Source organism: Caretta caretta, chromosome 1 (assembly GCF_965140235.1).
Source record: "Caretta caretta isolate rCarCar2 chromosome 1, rCarCar1.hap1, whole genome shotgun sequence".
NCBI classification, from domain to species: domain Eukaryota; kingdom Metazoa; phylum Chordata; order Testudines; family Cheloniidae; genus Caretta; species Caretta caretta.
This window is the reverse complement of record NC_134206.1, coordinates 215405257-215415294: the sequence shown is the minus strand read 5'-3', so window position 1 is coordinate 215415294 and position 10038 is coordinate 215405257.

Below are 10038 nucleotides of genomic sequence, written 5' to 3'. Positions count from 1 at the left end.
CTAGTCCAATCCCTTACTCGAAGCAGGAACAACACCAATTAAATCATCCCAGCCAAGGCTTTGTCAAGCCGGGCCTTTAAAACCTCTAAGGATGGAGATTCCACCACCTCCCTAGGTAACCCATTCCAGTGTTTCACCACCCTCCTAGTGAAATAATGTTTCCTAATATCCAACCTAGATCTCCCCCACTGCAATTTGAGACCATTGCTTCTTGTTCTGTCATCTGTCACCACTGAGAACAGCCTAGCTCCATCCTCTTTGGAATCCCCTTTCAGGTAGTTGAAGGCTGATATCAAATCTCCCCTCACTCTTCTCTTCTGCAGACTAAATAACCCCAGTTCCCTCAGCCTCTCCTCATAAGTCATGTGCCCCAGCCCCCTAATCATTTTCATTGTCCTCTGCTGGACTCTCTCCAGTTTGTCCACATCCCTTCTCTAGTGGAGGGACCAAAACTGGATGCAATACTCCAGGTGTGGCATCACCAGTGTTGAATAGAGGGGAATAATCACTTCCCTCGATCTGCTGGCAATGGTCCTACTAATATAGCCCAATATGTCATTTGCCTTCTTGGCAACGAGTATAGGTGCCGACTCCGTGGGTGCTCCAGGGCTCGAGCACCCACGGGGAAAAATTGGTGGGTGCTCTGCACTGACCAGCAGCTCCGCACCCCACTCCCCCAAACCAGTTCACCTTCGCCTCCACTCTGCGTTCTTCCCTGAGTGCACCGTGGCTTCACTTCTACCCCTAGCTCCCAGAGCTTGCTGCCACTGTCATAAATATAAAGGGAAGGGTAAACACCTTTAAAATCCCTCCTGGCCAGAGAAAAAATCCTCTCACCTGTAAAGGGTTAAGAAGCTAAAGGTAACCTCGCTGGCACCTGACCAAAATGACCAATCAGGAGACAAGATACTTTCAAAAGCTGGGAGGAGGGAAGGAAACAAAGGGTGTGTGTCTGTCTGTATGCTGCTTTTGCTGGGGATAGAACAGGAATGGAGTCTTAGAACTTTTAGTAAGTAATCTAGCTAGGTATGTGTTAGATTATGGTTTCTTTAAATGGCTGAGAAAAGAACTGTGCTGAATAGAATGACTATTTCTGTCTGTGTGTCTTTTTTGTAACTTAAGGTTTTGCGTAGAGGGATTCTCTATGTTTTGAATCTAATTACCCTGTGTCAAGGTTCCTCCCCCACTCTGAACTCTAGGGTACAGATGTGGGGACCTGCATGAAAAACCTCCTAAGCTTATCTTTACCAGCTTAGGTCAAAACTTCCCCAAGGTACAAAATATTACACCCGTTATCCTTGGAATGGCCGCTACCACCACCAAACTAATACTGGTTACTGGGGAAGAGCTGTTTGGACGCGTCTTTCCCCCCAAAATACTTCCCAAAACCTTGCACCCCACTTCCTGGACAAGGTTTGGTAAAAAGCCTCACCAATTTGCCTAGGTGACTACAGACCCAGACCCTTGGATCTTAAGAACAATGAACAATCCTCCCAACACTTGCACCCCCCCCTCTCCTGGGAAATGTTGGATAAAAAGCCTCACCAATTTGCATAGGTGACCACAGACCCAAACCCTTGGATCTGAGAACAATGAAAAAGCATTCAGTTTTTACAAGAAGACTTTTAATAAAAAATAGAAGTAAATAGAAATAAAGAAATCCCCCCTGTAAAATCAGGATGGTAGATATCTTACAGGGTAATTAGATTCCAAAACATAGAGAACCCCTCTAGGCAAACCTTAAGTTACAAAAAAGATACACAGACAGAAATAGTTATTCTATTCAGCACAATTCTTTTCTCAGCCATTTAAAGAAATCATAATCTAACACATACCTAGCTAGATTACTTACTAAAAGTTCTAAGACTCCATTCCTGTTCTGTCCCTGGCAAGAGCAGCACACAGACAGACACAGACCCTTTGTTCCTCTCCCTCGTCCCAGCTTTTTAAAGTATCTTGTCTCCTCATTGGTCATTTTGGTCAGGTGCCAGCGAGGTTACCTTTAGCTTCTTAACCCTTTACAGGTGAGAGGAGCTTTCCCCTGGCCAGGAGGGATTTCAAAGGGGTTTACCCTTCTCTTTATATTTATGACACCCTGTAAGGTATCTACCATCCTGATTTTACAGAGGAGATTCCTTTACTTCTATTAAAAGTCTTCTTGTAAGAAAACTGAATGCTTTTTCATTGGTCTCAGATCCAAGGGCTTGGGTCTGTGGTCACCTATGCAAATTGGTGAGGATTTTTACCAAACCTTCCCCAGAAAGTGGGGTGCAAGGGTTGGGAGGATTTGGGGGGGACAGACGTGTCCAAACTATGTTTCCCAGTAAACCCAGTTAGAGCTTAGTGGTGGCAAATGGACAAAGGATAAAATTAATTTGTACCCTGGGGAAGTTTTAACCTAAGCTGGTGAAAGTAAGCTTAGGAGGTTTTCATGCAGGTCCCCACATCTGAACCCTAGAGTTCAGAGTGGGGGAGGAACCTTGACAGCCACAAAACAGCTGTTTTGCGGTGGCAAGCGCTGGGAGGGAGGGGGAAGGAGGGGGAACATGGCACACTCGGGGAAGAAGCAGGGCCAGGGTGGGGATTTGGCGAAGGAGTCCAATAGGGGCAGGGAGGGGGCAGAGTTGGGGCGGGCACTTTGGGGAAGGGGTTGGAATGGGGGCAGGGCTGGGGCTGGGTGGAGTCGGGGTGGGGCCAGGGAGTGTTGAGCACCCACCGGCGCTGGGAAAAGTTGGCGCCGATGGCAACGAGGGCACACTGCTGACTCATATCCAGCTTCTCGTCCACTGCAAACCCCAGGTCCTTTTCTTCAGAAATGCTGCTTAGCCAGTCAGTCCCCAGCCTGTCGCGGTGCATGGAATTCTTTCTTCCGAAGTGCTGGACTCTGCACTTGTCCTTGTTGAACCTCATCAGATTTCTTTTGGCCCAATCCTCCAATTTGTCTATATCACTCTGGACCCTATCCCTCTTATATCTACCTCTCCCTCCATTTTAGCGTCATCTGCGAACTTGCTGAGGGTGCAATTAATCCCATCATCCAGATCATTAATGAAGATGTTGAACAAAACCGGCCCCAGGACCAACCCCTGGGGCACTCTACTTGTTCTGGGCTGCTAACAAGACATCGAGCTGTTGATCACTACCCGTTGAGCCTGACAATCTAGCTAGCTTTCTATCCATCTTATTGGATGTGTGTTTTTGTGTAGGGAGGTGTGTGTATTGCCGCATGTGTGTGCATACCTGTGTGAATAAAATTTGCAGCCTAACTCTTTGATTTTTATTCCTTTTGCTGGCTTGTGCACAAAAAAATTGATGACGTAAAATATGTGTGTATTCATTTCATAATAAGTTTTTAAAAGAGAAGGGAACTCTAAAAGAAATGTATTATATCTCAAAAAGTGAATGTTGTTGACTAGTAATTGCAGAAGAGCCAATGTATCATACATTTCTCCCCACCTTTGTCTAGTATATTATAAATTCTTTGTTGCGGTCAGACTCTCTCTTAGTGCATGTTAGATGTGTACGCATGAATATATGTGTGTATCTGCATGTAGGTGTGGGAGTCAGTTTCTACAGATTTATTTATATGGGTATCTGAACAGGTGTGCATTTCTGTGGTTGTGCTCTATAGATTTGTATTTGGGCTCAGGAGTGGGCCTTTAGTGGACCCATTGCAGCTGTGATAATGTGTGGTCCTAATTCCACACATAAAATTACAATAACTTTAATGAACAAAAAAGATGGAGCTGGTTACGAAAAATGGGAAGAGGGGAGGAAAAGAATCCTGAAAACCTTTGTGAGATTTAATTTTTTTAAAATGACCCTTTTTACTACTTTGCTGCCAGCTCTAGCATCCTGTAACAAATAAAACCTGAACTTAGCATAGTACATCTGTCAAAACTATAAATATGCCTGTTTGGGCCTTGTAGTGAAAATGAGAGAACGTGAGAGAAGGTAGGGGAGAGCAAGCAATGGAGGTGGGGGGGCGAGAATCTAGTCAGCAGGGGGGCCCTCAGGAAGGGGTGGGGCAGAGGCGGGGCAAAGGTGTTTGTTTTTCTGGAATTAGAAAGTTGGCAACCCTACATTGTCTATTATAATAAAATTTGCCGTGGTGTAACTAAAATCATTGTAGTTACACTGGTTCAAATGCTCATAATATAGACAAAATCTAAGAGGAAATAGACCAAGAGGAAACATCCAGTAAGTCTGAGAGCTTGTCTATACCTAAAACACTGCAGCCACTGCAGCTGTGCCACACTAGTGCTTCAGTGAAGACACTACCTATGCCAATGGAAGAGAGTATCCCATTGGCATAGGTACTCCACCTCCCTGAGAGGCAGTAGATAGGTCAATGGGAGAATTCTCCCATCAACCTAGCTCTGTTTTCACCCTGAGTGATGTAGTTATACTGACCTAATATCCTGGTGTAGACCAGGCCTTAGTGTCACCAGTTCCACTCCCAATGAGGTATCCACCGTAAGGTCCCAAAGACCACTCACCACTCAGCAGAAGGGACAACAATACACGGAGCAATTGCCTGGCAGCATTCTCCATCATCTTAGATTCCAGCAGGCTGCATAAGTGATCTAGGTAGGAGGCAGGCAGCTGTGACTGGCCCATGTCTACCACTGAAGGACATTGGTTTTTGTATATCTGATCTATGGGTTACTTGTGCAAAGCTAGAGGAAGCTGTGTCATTTGGCTGATCAATTACTGCGATTCCACTGGAAAAAAATAAGTTTAGCAGTTGTAATCCTAAAAAAGAGGCAAAAGACTCTAGTTGTAAACTACCAGTTACACGAGGGAGAAAAGTCCCTTGCAACACAAAACTTCTCCTAAAGCATCAATAGTGACTGCAAAGAAATTGTGCACTGTTTTATTTGAATAATTTCTCATGAGATCCACAGCAATAATTTTTCTAGCCTGCTTATTTTATTTCCATCAGTATCATAGTTAATTACAATATTTTTTAATAAGTTTGTTTTATTTGCGTAGGTTGGTGGGAAGAGAGACATAGCACTAAAGCTGCACATTCAATTTTTGGAGCATTTGTCTTTCGATTTATTTTTTGCTACCTTGTCATGGTCCAAGATAGCCAGCAGGTGTCCCTGTTACACACCAACTGCAACTGAAAATATGCTTAATCAGACTGAAGTGTTATGTGCCCTCATAAAAATACTTTTCAAAACAAATGAAGCTGTTAAAAACTAGCTTCCGAAGCCATGAATGAGAAAATTGGGCTTGTGCCAGTTTGTTATTCCTTTAGGAGGAAAAGAACGCCTGAGAGGATTTTTTTTTACCTTAGAAATATCAGAAATGTCTTCTGTTTTTGCTGTCTGCAACAGATACGACAGTGTTCTGCAATATCCTGGGCAAACCTTATGGAAGTACGTTTATCAGTTTTGGGGTCCATTGTATTGAAAATGCAAATGTTTGTGTACTATTGTGGGATTGTGTGGAACTTCTTTAGGAGGAGAAAGGATTAATGCAATCTTGGGCAGATATTAGGAATGTCAAAGGGGGGACATTACATGTGAAGTGGATTTCCTAGGAAATACTTGGGGGTGAGCGGAATACCAGTGACCCACTTTGAATCCATCCTTTTGAAACTGAACAGTGAGGACAGAAACAGATTGCCTTCCCCCGCACAAACGCCAGTTCAAAGATCTCCAAACTGTTTAAAGGAGGGACTAAACTTTTCATGAGTGTGTTACTTCTGAGCTGAGGCTGATATGAACGTGTGACTATAAAAAAGAGACCCCTTTGGCGGTTTGAAGGACTCACCTACCAGATCCCATATTGGTGATAGTTTGGGGGGTTTGTGGTGAGCTTTAGTGTGTGTGTAGGTTCTTTTATTGTTTTTAATACGTTTTCTTTGTAATGCTTATGTCCCAAGAATAAACAGGCTTGCATAGAAAGTGCTGTGTGGTAATTCATAACTGTGGCAACAGCACTGTTAACTGTCTCTGAGGAGAAAGGCGAAGCAGGCCTGCTCAGGCTGGCTGACTTTGCTGGTAAATTCACAGTATAATCAGGGAGCAGTGCAGCCTGGAGATACATCTCACTCCATGCTGACTAGGGTATGTCTCCACGCAAGAGAGGTGATGGCCAGGGAAGCCCGAAGCCTCAGAGTGGGGTGCCCTTGCTGACGTACAGAGGGTGAAATGCAGCTGCAGTTATTTTTCTAGGAAGACCAGAAAACTGGAGAGGGTGATTGCTCAGCCCTCAGTTGAAGGGGCGGGGGAGGTGTTGAATGTTTAACAAAGATATCTTCCCTCCCAACTGTTTTAGAAGAGTTTGAGTTAAATAGATAACAAACCAATACTCACATGTATTTAACAGTCTGTACAGAAATGTCTTCCCCCTCCTGTTTGAGTGACAGGAGAATCAGGTCCCTATTTGTATTCACGTTGATATCTCTTGCATCAGAGACAACAGTACAATGTTTGTTTTAATTGCTTTACTCCTAGTGGCACTACAGAGATAGACCACAATGGGACAATGAGATGGTTCTGTTCCACATTGTGCATCAGCAGCAGAACTGCCATTTTGTTCTCAAAATGGAGTCCTTCACAAAGCATGATCTCACACGCACCAGATGTGCTTGGTCACACTGGTTGGGGTTTTCCAGTAGATGCCCATTCAGGATTACACCTGAATATTTATTTTTAGCTTTCTTTAATGCAATTGAGCAAGTAGGAACAAGGAGAGTTAGTCCATTTGACCAGCCAGCTCTCTTTAGACTATCACCAAGTGCTTCATCGTCCTGGAAAAGCTGATTTTTGGTGAGGTTGTGTCTCAATTCCCTTCTGTGATGTTGAGTAAACACAGACCAAATTCTCCTCTTCATTGCACTAGAGAAAAGCTGGAGTGACTTCTGTAGAAAGCTCATGAAAGCTTATGCTCAAATAAATTTGTTAGTCTCTAAGGTGCCACAAGTACTCCTTTTCTTTTTTCTGTAGAATTGTTCTAGATGTATTCCAGTATTTCTGAGAGCAGAATTTGGCCAACAAGCCAGTGGTCTTCCCATACAGTATACATTCTGCCTGCCAAACTAGGGAATATGCCTACCCACAGTGGTCCCAAATCCCATGCTACTGCAGTTATTTGCCTTTTCAGGAATGCAGCACTACATAGCTTGCATTGTCATTGAGGTCTTGCTCCGGGGTAAGTATAGATTCTTCAAAATTAGCAGACTCTTAAATTTGTTTTATCTCACCCAGGCATCAGACTGGAGTAGTCTATAGCAGTGGTTTTCAAACTGCGGGTCGCGACCCAGTACTGGCAGAGCACTGACCAGGCTGTTAAAAGTCCCAACAGTGGTGCTGCCTGGCTAAGGCAGACTAGTCTCTACTTGTTCTGACACCGCGCTGTACCCCGGAAGCGGCCAGAAGGAGCTCCGGCTCCCAGGTGGGGGGGTCATGGGGCTCCTAGGTGGGGAACTGGGAAATGCGGGGGCGGTACCTGCGGGCGAGAGTTGCGCAGGGACGCTTGCGTGTCTCCGCCTAGGAGCCGGACCTGCTGCTGGTCGCATCCGGGGCATAGTGCGGTCCGCATTGCCAGAACAGGTGAGAAGTCTGCCTCTGCACCCTGGCTGCGCCGCTGACCGGGAGCTGCCAGAGGTAAGCCTGTGCCCCAACCTCATGCCCCAATCCCCTGCCCCAGCCGTGAGCCCCCCTCAAACTCAGAGCTCTCTCCTGCACCCCAACCCCCTCAACCCCAGCCCCAGCCCAGAGCCTGCATCCCCAGCCCACAGCCCTGACCCCCTCCCACACCCTGAACCCCTCATTCCCGGGCCCACCCCGCAGCCCTCATCCCCGGACCCTAACCCTCTGCCCCAGCCCTGAGCCACTCCCACGCCCCAAACCCCTCATCCCCCAGCTCCGCTGGGTCACGGGCATCAACAATTTTCTTCAGCTAGGTTGCTAGAAAAAAAGTTTGAAAACCACTGGTCTAAAGAGTGGCTCTACAGTGTCACTGACTACACCCTGCCCTGCGACTGGCACTTGGATCATGTTACACACTTTTATGGATGTACCCTGGGAACTCCATAGTTCAGGTTGCATTGGGCATTGCATTCAAACCAACGTTAGATCCCATTGGTTCACACTTAATATTTGAATTTAATTTTCAAATTTAAACACATTTACCCTTCAGAGGCAAGTTGCATTCTCCATATTGTTTACTGATATATTTACTAACTTTGGCAGAGAAAATGGATAAACATTAGCCCTGTTTGAGTCCCCCACACCCCCAGAGTCCTGTGTTTTTCCAGACTCTGCAATCTAAAGAGCCACCCTCTTCCCCATGCTTCCCACTGCCCTACTACATTTATTTTTTTAATACTGAAGTGCTAAGGTCAAAGGTGGGCATGGTCAGCAGTGGGAATACGAGAAGAGCTTGATGAGAAGCTCTGAGGGCCATGTGGGAGAGCAGGGCTGCGTAGGGGGAGTAGCACCAGTCCACTCTAGGCAGTGCTCAAAGGACATGGAGGAAAGCAGGCTCCACAGTGGCCAGGAGGGAGGAGTGAAGCTGTAGAGGGGGTTCAATAGGGGAAGCAGGACTCAGCAGGTACCATAGGGGACACTGCAGCCCAGTGGGGCCACAGCGGGGATATAAGTGGATTGCTGTTCAGTGTTTAGATTTAAGACTACTCCAATGCCAGTACACCACCACAATCAGTAAAAATCTACGAAATCACCAGCCACGTTCCTCCTCCCATTTCCTAGGTTCTTATATAGCCCTGTAAGGTAGTGTACTCATCACCCATAGAGCCCCCCATGTCAGGTGCAATGCTGCAAGGGTTTGTCTCCAGCACCTCTGGTAGGCCATCTGCTTCTCACCAGGTTCGGTCCTCTTCCAGGATAACAAAAGCTCCAACTGAAAGTCCAAGCTTAGCATCCAAATAACAATTCTTCCGTACCTCTCAGGCACCACTGAATTGTTCTTACTGGCCCCCCCTGAGGGCCTCCCTCCCAAGAGCCTAACTGGCTCATACAGTTGGGCTTGTGTTCCCTTTCCTTAGGGACTGGTAGGGGAACCCAGGCCCACCCTCTACTCTGGGTTTTAGCCCAGGGACCCTGTATTAAGCAGCCAAGTCTGCTTCTTCAGACACGCTGCTGTTTCCCTGGGCCACTTCCTACCTCTGAGCTCCCTTATGCTGCTTCCCCACAGCCTGTGCTTAACACAGCCTCCCTTTGGTTCTCAGGCACCTGCTGAACTACGGAGTCCGCTATCCCCCTCAGGGGCCACTGACGTGCTTTTACTGACCCTACCTGAGAGCCTCCCCCACGGAAGCCTGATCTGCTTCCTCTGGGTTCACCTGCCTATGGGAGGGTCCTACCCTCTCTACAATCTCTCCCCCTGGACTGAATGCCCAGCTCTATTTAAATATCCTTCCTGATTCCCTGCCACTGGGGTCACTCGTCATCAGTCAGTTGCTGTATCACCATCAGCAGGGGCTAGCTGGTAGGACACAGGCCAGGCGGAGCCTGGCTTGCTTTACAGTGCCAGCTAGCCTGTGACAGGTCCCCATCACTGGTATCTGACAGCCTCACAAGCATTAATTGATTTATACTCACAACTATTCTGTCCAGTAGGTGAATATTATTACCCCCGTTTTGCAGATGAAGCCCACAGAGAGATTGACTTGCTGAAGGTCAGCTGGTGTGTCAGTGGCAGAGCCAGACTTTGAACCAAGATCTCCTGAGTCCCTGTGCAGTCCTTTAATCACAAACTGTCCTTTCTAATGGAGAGGTAAATGAACTTGGGGGCCTCAAGTCTCTGGGTAGGATTTTCAAAAGTGCATTGGCCTCTGTTCCCATTGGAGTCAATGGTAAAACTCCCAAGGAAGGGAAGATGATGTGCTGTAAATAAGTCCTGAGGCCACACATTGGATGAATAAGATAAAAAGACACATTGAAGAGCTGCCAATTCAGTGAGCATCATCCAGCCTGTGCACTGAATGAGGCAGGGTTCCTGTGGAAAAAATAGTCTGTGATCATCTAATTAAAGGCTGCAACATAAAACAGACTCAAG